This window comes from Microtus ochrogaster, chromosome 16 (assembly GCF_000317375.1).
Source record: "Microtus ochrogaster isolate Prairie Vole_2 chromosome 16, MicOch1.0, whole genome shotgun sequence".
Taxonomy (NCBI): domain Eukaryota; kingdom Metazoa; phylum Chordata; class Mammalia; order Rodentia; family Cricetidae; genus Microtus; species Microtus ochrogaster.
In genome coordinates this window covers 9,230,980-9,244,531 of record NC_022018.1, presented here as the reverse complement: position 1 = coordinate 9,244,531, position 13,552 = coordinate 9,230,980, and the positions used below count along the sequence as shown (strand labels likewise).

At 45.5% G+C, this 13,552-nt stretch overlaps 1 protein-coding gene across 1 annotated transcript in view; it reads right to left on the bottom strand.

Annotated features, from left to right (window-relative positions):
* Nucleotides 1–13,552, bottom strand: part of Prkce (protein kinase C epsilon) — a 530,068-nt gene that overhangs the window by 500,129 nt on the left and 16,387 nt on the right. The gene's annotated exons all lie outside the window — the stretch shown is intronic.

Here is a 13,552-nt window from a genome sequence, read left to right as displayed (position 1 = left end):
ATCTCTCCCTCTCAATCTCTCTTTCTCACCCTGAAATTTTGAACAATACCCAGTCAACCATGTAGAAGTCAAGCATTAGTTAATAATAATAATAATAATTTTTAAAAACAGAATGACACAGTTGTATCTTTCAAAATCAATGTAAGCCTCTTTTCAAAAACAACTCCAAGACTAAGGAACTTTCTGTTTGTCTTGGTCTCACCAAGGATGTACCTTGTTGATAATGAGGGCCAATGGGATAGGAACAGATCACAAACAAGAGGCATATGTATTTCTTCATTGTACTGGCTTCAAGCTTCACAGATTCCCAAAGTCGTGTTCCTCTCCCCATATCCTCTAGAATTTAAAACTATGCTGTATTCACGAAACTCTCATGGTTCACTGGGACTGAGCTAAACTCAGGGAGATGGGGGTGAGGGTTAGAGATAACCCGGGAATTTGGGGGCAGCTTTTGCAGTTAACCATTTTTAAAGTAAGATTCTCTACAACTGCTGCCTGCAATGAACTCTTCTGCCCTCGGGGCTCCCATCTAGAAAACACTCTGGAAGAATAATTGTTTTAAGACTCCGACTCATACATGTATATTCTGATGCCCATAAAACAGGATAAAAGTTTGGTACTCTCTGGTCACCTTGGCTAGCAAATGCGTTTTTCATTTGATAGTATCAGTTACAAAATGTTTGCAATCTGCAGGACAAAACATTGGGGAAACTTTCTAAACCTGATCCCCTAGTGATGTTACCAAAGCTTACATCACAACCAGTGACAGCTGCCAAAATAAAATTTGTCATTCTTAACTTTGTGTTGCTTTATTATTACAGCTTTTTTTTTAAGAGACCCTTTAAGAATATTTAGGAGGCTGGGGATGTAGCTCAGCCGTAAAGTGCATGAGCAAGGACCTAGGCAGTGTATTCAAACCTTAGCATCAAAAAAAAAAATTATCATGATATAATTCATAGAAATTGCATGGTATGTGCTGAACACATTTAAAACAGACACACTATTATAATCTTTAATACAGATTTTAAAAAGAAAACCTTAAGTTTTGACATGACATATACATATATCTCAAACCCCAAAAGGTGAAAAAAGGGGGGGGGAGAAACTGGTAAAAATTCCTTGCATAGAGCAAAAGAATGGAGTTCCCCTCCCAGAGAGTAGGAGACCAGCAACTTGTTGGGCTGCATTCTCAAAGACCCTAGGACTGCTCACAATAAAAGCTGACGTTGACCTTGTAGGAGCAAAGAAGAGATTGGAAAAGCATCCCAGGGACTTCTACCAGGTCCCGAACCTCCTCACACCCCCATCTCTTCACTCACACTCTGGCTGTTCCCTGCACTGCCTCTTAACCAGACAGATCTCTGACACAGACTGCCCCAACTTTATCTAAAGTGGTGACCAGAGAAAACAGCATCCTTCCAGAAGCCAGGTCCCCAGTCAGTAGAGTCTGACTGCACCTACAGTCGTGAGGGAGAGAGACAGACAGATAGACATAGAGAGATCAAGAGACATAGAGACAGAAACTCAGAGAGACAGAGGCAGCTGGAGGGGGAGAGGCAGCGAGAGAAAGTGACCATGTGCATGTGTTTGGAGACAGGATTTAATGTAGCCCAGGCTAGACTCAAGCTACTATATAGACTAGGGTGCCCTTGACATTTTCTTTATTTTGCTTCCACCTTCCAAAGTGCTGAGATTATAGATATGTACCAACATCCCCAGCTAGGCCACAGTATCAGTAACGAACTAGCTAAACGGTCGCAACTTAAAAAAAAAATTCTATCACTAGTCCAGTCTCCAAGGAAATAAAAATCTGGACCCAACTGGACTATTTTGTAGGTCTAAACTCCTTCTCTGGCTCCTCTATTACTCTCAGTATAAAGCCCAAACTCCCAAATTGCTATTCACCTGAAGCGGCCCCTTGGGATTCCACCTTTAAGTCAGAAAGAAGGAAGGGTGGAGGACAGATTCTAGGTGAGAAAACTCCCGACTTGTCCTCAGGCTTCCCACTCACTCCCGCCCACCAGGCTTCATGACGGTAGCATTGCTCTTTGCTTCAGGTCTGTGTTTAAAACCAGCTCCTCCAAAAGGCCCACAGACTAGACAGGGGCCCCTTTGGGTGCTCTGACAGCATCTGTCATGAAAATGTACTTTCAACTCCTCCCTAGTTTAAACATACATGCTCAAAGTCCGTATCTATCCTGTCCGCAAGGCCTAGCATGACAATAGCCATGGGGGGTGTCCCATAATGTTAACTTCAATGAAGGAATCATCTAGAAAGCGGGAAAAAAAAGGGAGAGATGTGCATGCATGATTCCTTCCTTCAGTGACGGTGACTGACTCCAGCCTGATGAGCTGCCTTGACTGGTCACCTGTGTGGGATCTGAACTCAGCTGTCCCTTGAATTGTAACAATCTTTTATCACAATGTAGCAATAAATATGCCTCATTAACAGTGAGTGAAAGGGAAAGGGGATGAATCTGACCACCCACATCGCATACATGTATTAAAATGTCGCATACATGTATTAAAATGTCACGATAGAACTCACTAATTTGTATAATCGATACCTGTTTATAAAAATGGCAGAAGAGGGCTGGGGAGATGGCTTTGTGTTGCTGTGGAAGCTCAAGGCCCTGAGTTCGATTCCCCAGCATCCAAATAGGAACTATTAAAGAGCCAGGCATGATGGTGCCTGCCTGTAATCCCAGGACTGAAGAGGAAGAAACGGAAGAATGCTTAGGGCTTGCTGGCCAGCTAGTCTAGCTGAATCTGCATGTTCCAGGTACAGGGGGAGAACCTGTCTCAAAGGTAGAGAGCAACTGAAAAGGCACCTAAAGTTGACCTCTGGCACCTTTCTGGCTTCTCCTGCCGGCATGGGTGGGGATTTGCTTCATAGGAGAGCCCCCCCACTCTGTTCATGCTCCTGCCTCACACCCAGCTCCCCTCCTCATCGTGATGTGTTCTGACCTGCATGTTCTCAGAGGGGGTCAGGCTCACACCCTTTGAAGATACTTAATGTATCAGGTTGTTCTGCTGCATTTGTCTTGATTTTGTCGTAGACAAGCCATCAGACTCTTATAGATTAACAAAGGGGATCCACCTAGGGTCCACAGGGCCATACGCTCTATAGAGAGCCAACCAAGGGTCCACCCTGAGCCTGGGGACCCTGGAGACGAGGTTTCTAGTGACAGTGGTTAGGAACCCACATGCTCATTGAAGCCATCTTGGGGCTCACTGAACTTCTCGGGTCCAAGAAGCTCCTCCTACTGTGATGTTTACCTTCCTGGAAGCAAAACAACCCGTGGCCATTCGCCACTGTGACTGCTGCCATCAAGAAGTGAAGCAGGAAGCGACTGCCAGAGACAGAAGCATCTCCAGCCTTTGCCTGAAGTAGCAGGAGCAGCTGATGGAAGAGGCACCGTGCTAAACCACTTTCATCCTAAGAGCCTGCCCCTCCCCAGTCTGCCCATGCTGCCAGCCTGGAGGCTTCCTGGTGGAAGGCTGCATCCAACCCAATTCCAGACCCACCTATGAGCTACAGTTCAAACCTCCAAATACTGCTGACAATTCCTAGTGCAGGCAGGTGATAAGCACAGACCTCAACTCTGAGTGCACGCGTGACCTTCAGCCCAGCCAGGACCCGTCCTCCCGTCTGCCCCACCTTCGATGATTAGTGATAACCATGCCCAGTAGACCAGTATGCTGGAAAAGGAGCAAGGTTGAATGGCGTAAGCGGCAACCCAACCTGGATATGCACCACTGAGTTTTCCTCAAAAATGGACTTTGAAACTTGTCAGACCGGTTTAAAATCAGCTAATACCCAGGAGAATCATTTATTAAATGCATCTGGGATGATTCATTTAGATCCACTCCAGTTCCGAAATGATAAACGGCAGTGAAAATGACTGTATTTATCTCCCCGAAAGAGGACACAAATATTCTCACCGCCCTCAAGTAAAATATGGGATAAAGAAAGCAAGTGAAGACTTAAAACCAGCCTATCATCCACGGGAAGGCAAAGAAGGATGAGAGCTGAGACGTGGGCTAAGATGATAAGCGGCTCCTGCGGTTTCCTGGCCCGGGGAAAGATCTGCAAGCAAGGAGACTGTTTAATGTATGCCTGTCCCAGTCCTGTTTTGTTTTGCAACTTGTAACGTTTTGGACTGCGCTGTGTGTTTGTCACTGGTGGTGATGCTCAGGCCCCAGGATCTGCCTGCTTTCTCTGCGGTTGGCCAATCTCAGGAACTCCCATCACACCCCTTCCTTTTCCCTTCTCTGACGTACAGCACCAGATTAAAAATCAAGTATGTGGATGACCAAAGGCGAGTGGAAACCGCAATCTTAGAGAGGTGAATCATGGGTAAAGTGCCGTGCAAGCACAAGAACCTGAGTTCCAATCTCCGCTCCCACACAAAAAAGTCAAGGTTGGCAGTGAATGCACGTAACCCCAGCACTGAATAGAGCAGGGCATTCCCTGGCTAGACAATCTAGCGGGAAAGTGAGCTCCAGGCACAGTGGCAGACTCCATTTAAAATAATAAGGTGGGAAATGATAAAGGTACCTAAAGATGACCTCTGACCTCTACACATTTGCATAGGTGTAGGTACCTGCATGTACGCACAAACATGCCCCGGTGGCAGGGGAGGGAGACAGAATTTATAAAAGCTATAATCTAATGTACATACTAAAAAATCTTATTATCAAAGATTATTACTGCTCTTATCCATTTCTCAGACTGAAGTTCAGCGTCTGCTTTGCTTTGCCTTCAAGGTCATCAGGATGACCTAGCAACCTACCTGTGGCTGTTGAGGACCTTAAACGAGAGCCTACTGCTGCCATTGCCCTAAACCAATATAATTTCTGAATAGTTACTTATTCTTGCAGCAGAGACCATTACAGAAAGCCACAACTGGCCAATTGCAGAGAACAACTGACCATGAGGTGTCCAGTCCCAACGGATACATCAACAACACAACCCTACCCTACTGTTCAGGCAACATTGGGGGTGTATGGAAAGATTGTAAGGGGTCAGAGGATCAAGACATCTGCTGTAATATAGTGTCTTCTACACACCACAGGGAAGCTGCACCCATGGTATCTCAACAATGCAGTCACCTAAAAGTCACATACACAATGGCAGCACCAGCTGACATGCCAACATGCATGGGGAAAAATCTCACAAGGCCCCCCCATCCTTAGATGACAAGCTACAGGTAATTACTGTCTGCTGAGAGAGAATGAGTCTTCTCTACAGATGAGTCTCTGAGAGGTTATCCAATTCCAAGAGGCCAGCCCTAAAAACACATAAGAGAAACATTAGATGGGATCAGGAGGCTGAATATATATATGTAGATGTAGATGTAATAATAATTGAATAATTTTGAATTGGGAGGGATAAGAGCGGAGTTGGAGAGGGGAATGGGAATGATATAAAAACAATACTCATGTATGAAATCTTTAAAAAAAAAAGGGGGGGGGGGAATGAGACTTGAAATAAAACCAAAGATCAAAGAAAGAAAAGAAGGAAAGGAGAGAGAGAGGGAGGAAGAAAAGGAAGTGATGTGGGAAGTCCTTCTGTATATGTGTTGCTTTTATTGGTTAAAGAATAAAGCTGTTTTAGCCAGTGGCTTGGCAGAATAGAGCTAGGCAGGAAAACTAAACTGAATGCTGGGACAAAGAAGGCAGAGTCAGAGAGACAAGACGGAGTAGAAAGATGCAAGACATTAGCCGGAACCTTACCGGTAGGCCATGAACCTCATGGTAAAATATAAAATAATAGAAATGGGTTAATTTAAAATATGAGAGCTATCCAGAAATATGCTGAAGCTATTGGCCAAACAGTACTGCAATTAATATAGTTTCTGTGCGATTATTTCGAGTCAGGGCAGCTGGGAAATGAGTCTGGGAAGCCCAGAAATGAACAAACAACAGGGAGAGAGAGAGGGACCCGAATTGTTAAGGACATCAAGCAGGCTCTGCTGTGGACTCTCTCCTCCCTTGACTCCAACAGTTGCCTTCTCTTTTCCGGTTAACTTTTCATCAGGAAGCTGGAGTTTTCTTTTTTCTTGGCTTCCAATCGGAACTTTAGGCAGAGCCATAAAATTCCTCAGTCATTCATGGCCTGTTTTTCCTTTATAGGAGAAAAGCACTAATCGCTCAGCCTTAAATGTGATGTAATCAAGAAATACGTCCACAAAGCAGAGCTAGCTGGATGCTGAACCAGCACTCAAAGTTTATGTAAAAACCCTATAGCACTTGAGAGAATGTGGTCCCACAGTCCTGTCACACGTGAGGACCTGGATCAAGAGTCCTCTGAACTATCTTTACCCATCACTGATGTGTAATGACACTGCTCTCTGGGAGAAAGAATATGTCCTCCACCCCTCACTTTCTACACACACACACACACCTACACACAACTCATAAAAAGCCAGCCTTGGGGGCTGGAAAGACGGCTCAGCAGTTAAGATCACTGGCTGCTCTTCCAGAGGATCCAGGTTCAATTCCCAGCACCCACACAGTGGCTCATAATCAACTGTAACTCCAGTTCCAGGGGATATGACACCTCCATGGGCAAAAGGCATTCATGTGGTGCACAGACAAAACACCCACACACATAAAAAAAATAATTTTTTAAAATGTCAATGTCAGCCTCAGACAGAACCATGCATCTCACTGTGAATGAGTTTCCTTGCCACAAGGAGGGGGAGAATCCCAGAGGAGCCCTAGAAGAGACTGGAAGCTGAAGGACAAAGAACAAAAATCCAAAGTCAGTCTCCAAGGCAGCCTCAAGGACAAGGCTCACATTTCTGCAACCAAATACCGAGGCCCACCTTCACTGTAGAGTTTGAAGCATGCCTGGCCTTGGCCCATGTCATTCTATATGAACAATCTCCAGAAGGGCAGAGCTGGTTTTGTTTTATAAATGTCACTGCCCATTGACACAGCAAGAATGAACTCCAAGAATATCAAAGTCCTGCTTGTCAGGACTCTGTCCACACTATTTTCATATATAAGCAATTATACAATCCAAGCTTCTATCTTTTCCTTAGGCTTAGGTGCCCGCAATAGCCCACAGGATTCTGCTTTTTATTTTCTTTTTGAGACAGGGTCTCACTATGCAACCTTGGCTGGTCTGGAGCTTGTTATATAGACCAGGATGGTCTTGAACTCACAAAGATCAGCCTGCCTCTGCCTCTTGAGTGCTGCAATTAAATTCGAGCACCACCATACCTCGCCAGGACTCTCCTTTAAAAAACGAAACAGGTTGGGCAGTCGTGGCAGAGGCAGGTGGATCTCTGAGTTTGAGGCCAGCTTGGTCTACAGAGTGAGTCCAGGACAACCAGAACTACACAGAAAACCCTGTCTTGAAAAAAAAGCAAACAAAAACAAACAAACAAACAATAACAAACAAAAGAATAAAACATTAGCTTTTATGATAAAAAAAGGAAAAAAAGAGAAAAAGAAAACCGCTAGCAAACTTTCAGCACGTTAGCCTCACCCACAGCCCTGGGAAAGATTTGGAAACATTCTCACACCCCACTCGCTCATCTAGTGAAAGCAGAAATCAAACAGAGACTGTGCAAAGTTCTGCAGGGTGCTGAGCTTCACCCAATCCACCACTTAGTTTCCCATCTAGCTTGAGTGTACAATACCCTGAGCACTAACTGTGTGTGTTCCATTAGCTCCTTTGACTATGTGGGACACAATCTGGGGACCTCTGCTCTGGTGGAGCTACTGTAACCTTGACAAAGGAAATCAATCCAAGACCAGGCATGGGGGCATATGCCTTTAATTCCAGCACAAGGGAGGTGGATTTCTTTGAGTTCAAGGTCAGACTATCTACAAAGTGAGTTCCAGGATGGGTCAAAGACCCTGTCTCAAAGAACCAACAAATAACAACAAAAAAGCAATCAAGCCATTCCAATGCGCTGATAGGCTCACAAAGGCAATCACATCCTGATCCAGGGTTCTAGAAGCCGTGGGGACCAAAAAGACACACCTAAAGAAGAGCAAGCCTAAAAATTAAAACCAAACCAAACCCAAACTGCTCTCTTTGCTGGTTTTAAGCACCCTTCTTACATACAGAGACCAACCACTTATGGGCAGCAAAATGGTCATTGCAATCAAGAAGACAAGTTTCAAGTTCTGTCAATGCAGAAAGTACTGCACTCACCCCAGGCTCAGCCAAGGTTGAGGAACATTCTGAAAGAACAAGCAGAAGTCCTATTGAACTAAACATTTTGGGAAATGTCAGTGGCATTAACTATATAACCAATATACCTGGGTGGATGGAAAGATGAAGGATGGATAAGGACGGGTGGGTAGGTGACCAATACAGCGGACTATGACATTATAGTCATCCTACTAGGAATCAGGAAACCTCCTCTTTTACATCTTCTATGTCTACTAGACACCACTATGCCTGTCTGCCGGTTATCATGTTCCCTGCCATGATGACAACGGACTAAGCCTCTGAAGCTGTAAGACAGCCCCAATTAAATGCTTCTTTTAGAAGAGTTGCTGTGGCCATGGTGTCTCTTCACAGCAGCAGAACAATGACGAAGACAGCTACCGTACTATTATGAAGGGAAACACCAGAAAAAAGTGCATATTCATGAACGCTGGATAGCCTCATGATGGATGAGGTTGAAACACCACATCCTCCGAAGTCTCTGAACACTAACTGGAGGCAAAGTTGTCCTGGGCTGGTTGGGCTCTAGCCAGTGCTGGGGAAACTCACTGTACTACGGGCATGAACACTCAACTCTCTTACCCTGGATGCCAATGGCTGCACTAAGATTCCGGAGGCACCACTATCTGGTGTTGATTGCCACTTGCAAGAAGTTCAAAAGATGGAGGCTCTTGGAAAACAGCAGGTTTTGGTTCACCGGAGGCATGTCTGCATCCTTAGCTGTTACCGATTCACTACTGAAGAGTAGGCAGGCAAAGAAACATGATGGTACATGCATGCAGATCTAATTGATTCCACCTGATCTTTAGGACCAAGGTCAATGTCAACCTCTCTGGAAAGCCTTTCTGTCTCTCCCTGGACAAGCTTACCATGTCAGCTGTTACAGAACTGTTAGGGCTGAGGTGTGAGGTGCTGAGTGCAGGGAAGCCCTCTTCATTATTTTCTCACCTCCACCATGCTCACCTTAAAGGAGGCTGGGTGAGAATGTCTTCTGGGACACTTTTTTTTTTTCTTTCTTTTTTCTAAATTGGAACTTACAACAAGAAAACAGAAGCTGGGGAGATGCCTTGCTGGGTAAAGTACTTATGCAAGTGTAAGGACAAGAGTTTGAATCCCCAGAGTCCATGTGAATGTCAGACAGGTATGGTGGCTGCTTATAATCCCAGAACCTAGGAGGAGAAACGAAGGCTCTCCGGAACAAGGTGGCTAGCTGGACTAGCTAAGGAGGTGAACTCTAGGTTCAAGTGAGAGACTCTCCTTCAACACAGAAGGTGGGGAAAGACCAAAGAAGACAGCTGGCCTTGACCTCTAGTCTCCTCATGCATTCACACACCCATGTACATCAACCCTTTCTACACATACACCCTTGCACGTGTGAATACATGCACACAAACACATGCAAATAAACAAAACCCACAGGGTTTGGAAATCAACACTTAGCTGCATACAAGGCACTGTGACGATGACCACAGCATTCTATTTTCACATTAACATGGCCATTTGAGGTGTATTTTAATTAGAGCTGGAATGTCACTAAGTGACAGAGAAGCCTACTTAGCATGTGCAAGAGCCTAAGTTCAATCCCTAGGAAAGAGTGTTAGCCAGGGAATGAGGAAGAGAAGAAAGACGAACTGAATTCAGAAAGGAACAAATAAATGATGCTAAGTGCCCTAAAACCCAGGTCCCCATTAAAGAGGCCTGTATTGTTGTCAACCTTTCTGTGGAGGAGGCTACTTTGCCAGGAAAGACAAATAGCGTCTGGCTATCTTACATGGTATTAGCATAACACACACACACATACATGCATGCACAAACATACACGCACAAGTACACGCAAGCATGCACACACCCCTGATACTAAAAAACAGAATCTGTAGTGGCCATTACAAGCATCTTAAGTTTTGAAGCTACTGCTTGCTAGGAGGCTTGCCAAGAGGTACTTCTACTCACATCTCGTTTTCCTTATGTGGACCCCCACAAACCCTTGTGGGGTCTCCACTGTGCCATCCCTGTAGCAGAACAGAGCAGGACCCAGCCTCCTACTACAGAGTGCAGAGCACTGGGAGGAGGCCCCAGCAGGCACAGGCAGGGCTCAAGGGCACCCATCTGAGCTGTAAATCTCCTTCGTGGGGGCGGGGCCTAACTTGCTCCCTAGGCACAGAGGCTTCCTCAGCTCAAGCCAAGGCTGTAAATCCCCCCACCAGGGGACAGACACGTGACTCCACACTCCCCACCTCCCACCCTCACTTGTTTCCGAACCTAGTCTGATCTGTCTTCCTCCTCTTTCCCCCTGAAATAGTCGGGCTGTATGGGCGCCTGCACACAGTCATGATAAGCACTGATAAAGACAAACTCTTAAAGAGCCTTGTAGGGATAAGGAAGCTGAAACCCTGTTCTCCCGCAGGGGTGGCGACCGGGCCTTCTACAACACTAGTATCCTAGAAGCAAATTTTAAATCTTCACTCCCAGCAATATTATGCATAATACGTAAGTAGGGCTAAGAACCAAAATGCTGATGAACCTGGAGGTAACTGAGTTTGGTTCCTACCAACGGACATTCTCCTGCCTCCACGCCCTCACTTATATACTTTAGATGAAGAAAAGCCACTTCTCTCCCCAGATCCCAAAGTCTCTCTCATTAGGATTTAGATGTAAGTGGCATTCTTTTTTAAGGGTCTACAAGCCTCTGATGTGACCAGACCCAATGTGACTGTCCAACTTCACACTGCAGGAACTCTTAAGCTCAGAGAGGTTAAGTTTCTTCCCGGAGGTCACAGAGCTCATTAGCAGCAGAGTCAGGCTGGTGAAAAATAAACAAGCTAGCTGTGAACGCAGCACTCTGTGAATATATGCTGCCCTATAAACGCTCAAAAGCGGGCAGCAAACACAAACTTGGCAAACCACAGCCATTTCCTATGCAACTCATTAGAATGAGAACTACCATCTGTCTGAGAAGTAGCCCTCAGATGAAAGGCACCCCCTAAACCCACGCGATAGTCAGACGCACAGAATGCAGTCAAATGGCCTCCTGAACAACATCCTCAGCCTCAAACCACAGAAGTCACAATTTACATTTCACAATAGGGTTCTAATAACTAACATTTTTGGGTGCTTATCGTACGACAAGCATTTTCTAAGCACTTTGTATACACTACGCTATTTATTCCAACAACACACTTAGATAGCTATTACAAGCTTTGTGCTAAAGATGAAGAAATGAAAGAGGTTATGCAACTGGTCTACAGGTCATATAGCTGGTTCAGTGGCCACGGAGGAAGGCAGAGATTAAAATCCCTGTCTTTCCAACGTAAACCCCAGCACTATGGTAACCAAGGTGTTTCCTGCTTCAACAGCTAGCACTCCACTGCATCCTTCTGAACTCTTAAGTTTTAAAATATATACACATTAATAATTGCAGTAGAGAAAACTGTGTGGAGTGGAGTGGCACTCTGTGCCTTCTGCTCAATGTTTTAATAAACTAAATATGGTTTTAAGAAGTAAAGTTAGGGCTGGGGTGTAGCTTGGTGGTCAGACACTTGCCTAGCCTGGTCATACACATGAGACCTTGGGTTCTATCCTCAGCACTGTAAACAGTGCTGTTGTTATAACAGGTACAACGTTAAAGGTACTAATAGATTCTGAATAAATAGCTGAAACAATTCTTGCCTTTTCAAATTTTAAGGTGTGTGTATGCTCACAAGAATTCAAATGTAATTTTAATACCACATTCTAATTTCTTATGAAAGGAAGGAAAACACCTGAGCACGAATAACTAAAGAGCATCTATGACTGAAGTGGCTGCGTGCAATTTTTATCAAAGCAGTCCAACATTTGTGCAGAAGGCAGTACGTCAAGTGTCAGCACCAAACAGCAGGACTCTTCCTGTCAGAAATATTCCCTGCCTCTGCTGCAGAACAGGCAGGAAGCGCCCCACCATAAACTGCCAGACACGAAGGCTTCCAAACAGAAGTACAGACAGAGGATAGACACGACCATGATTCAAAAGAGCTGGAGTCCGAAGCTTCCTTGGAAAAGGGAGATTGGGGATGGGTGTTCTAGGAATTGGGGTGTAGAAAGCAGAGCAAAAGACCAGGTTTCATCCCAGAAGCTCCTGCTGGGAAGTCAAGGGAAACACTGGGCAGAGAGAGGAAGGAAGGGGTATTCCATAAGCCCTGAGGGCTGGCCAGGTGAGGAGAATGGGGGCTGTTATCCAGCCTGGGACAAGAAAACCAGAGTGGGAAGGTCCATGCTACAATGGCCCTACATAGATCTCACACAAGTCCCCTGGGTTCCTCAGAAGGAAACTCACAAATATACAGTAGCTAATCTCAAAAGCTTCTCCATGGCTTGGTTCCCATTCACCCGAGCTCAAATAAGGTAGTCTTTCTAAGGTACCAAATAGTAGGGTCACCATGACCAGGCACTGCACACCTCTGGACAGCCCTGACTGTCACTGTGGAAGGACAGGTGCAAGGTCCCATGGCAAATGACAGGACAATGCATGAACTGAACCTCCCCCTTTGTGGTGGTTGATATCCGTTACCAAACTGACGGGACCTAGAGTCACCTAGGACAAGATCTGGGCATGCCTATGAGGGACTTTCTGAAGACACCCTGATTGTGGAGGCACCATCCTACAGGATGGGGTTCCAGACTAAACAGAAGGACAAAGTGGGGTGAGCACCAGCAGACACCATTCTCTGCTTCCTGACTTCAGACAATGTGACCAGCTGCCTCACCCCCCTGTCACCACGCTTTTGACACCATGGTGGACTGTACCCTCAAACGATGTGCCAAAATACAGCCTTTCTCCCTAAAGTCTCTGTGGTGGCTAGTGTTCATTGTCAATGTGACATAATCTAGACTTGCCTGGGAAGAGAGTCTCAACGTAAGATAGTCTATCTAGATCATGCTGGCCTGTGGTCTTGTCTATGGTGATCATCTTGGGTGGCACCATTTCATCAGCTGGGCTGGGACTTGAAGAAAAGCAGAAAGAGAGCTGAGCCCCAGCAACAGAGCATTAATTCAAAGCTCTCTGCTCTTGACTGTGGATACAACGTAACCAGCTGCCTCCAACTGTTGACACCCCAGCTACCCCAGGCCCTCATCCTTCCAAGGATGAACTGTAACCTGAAACTGTGTACCAAACAAGCCCTTTCTCCTTTAAGTGGCTCTTGTCTGATTTTTGACCCAGTAACAGGAAGTGGCGCCATGACAGTTGCTTCTGTCAGGTAGCTGTCATAACCACAAGGAAAGTAGTCACTGCACACCTGGCCGCAGAAGTGACCACTGTGATTTTATGGGAGCTGCCAATCAAAAACACCTCTTAATTATGATTCCCGCCAGAATTATTTTAAC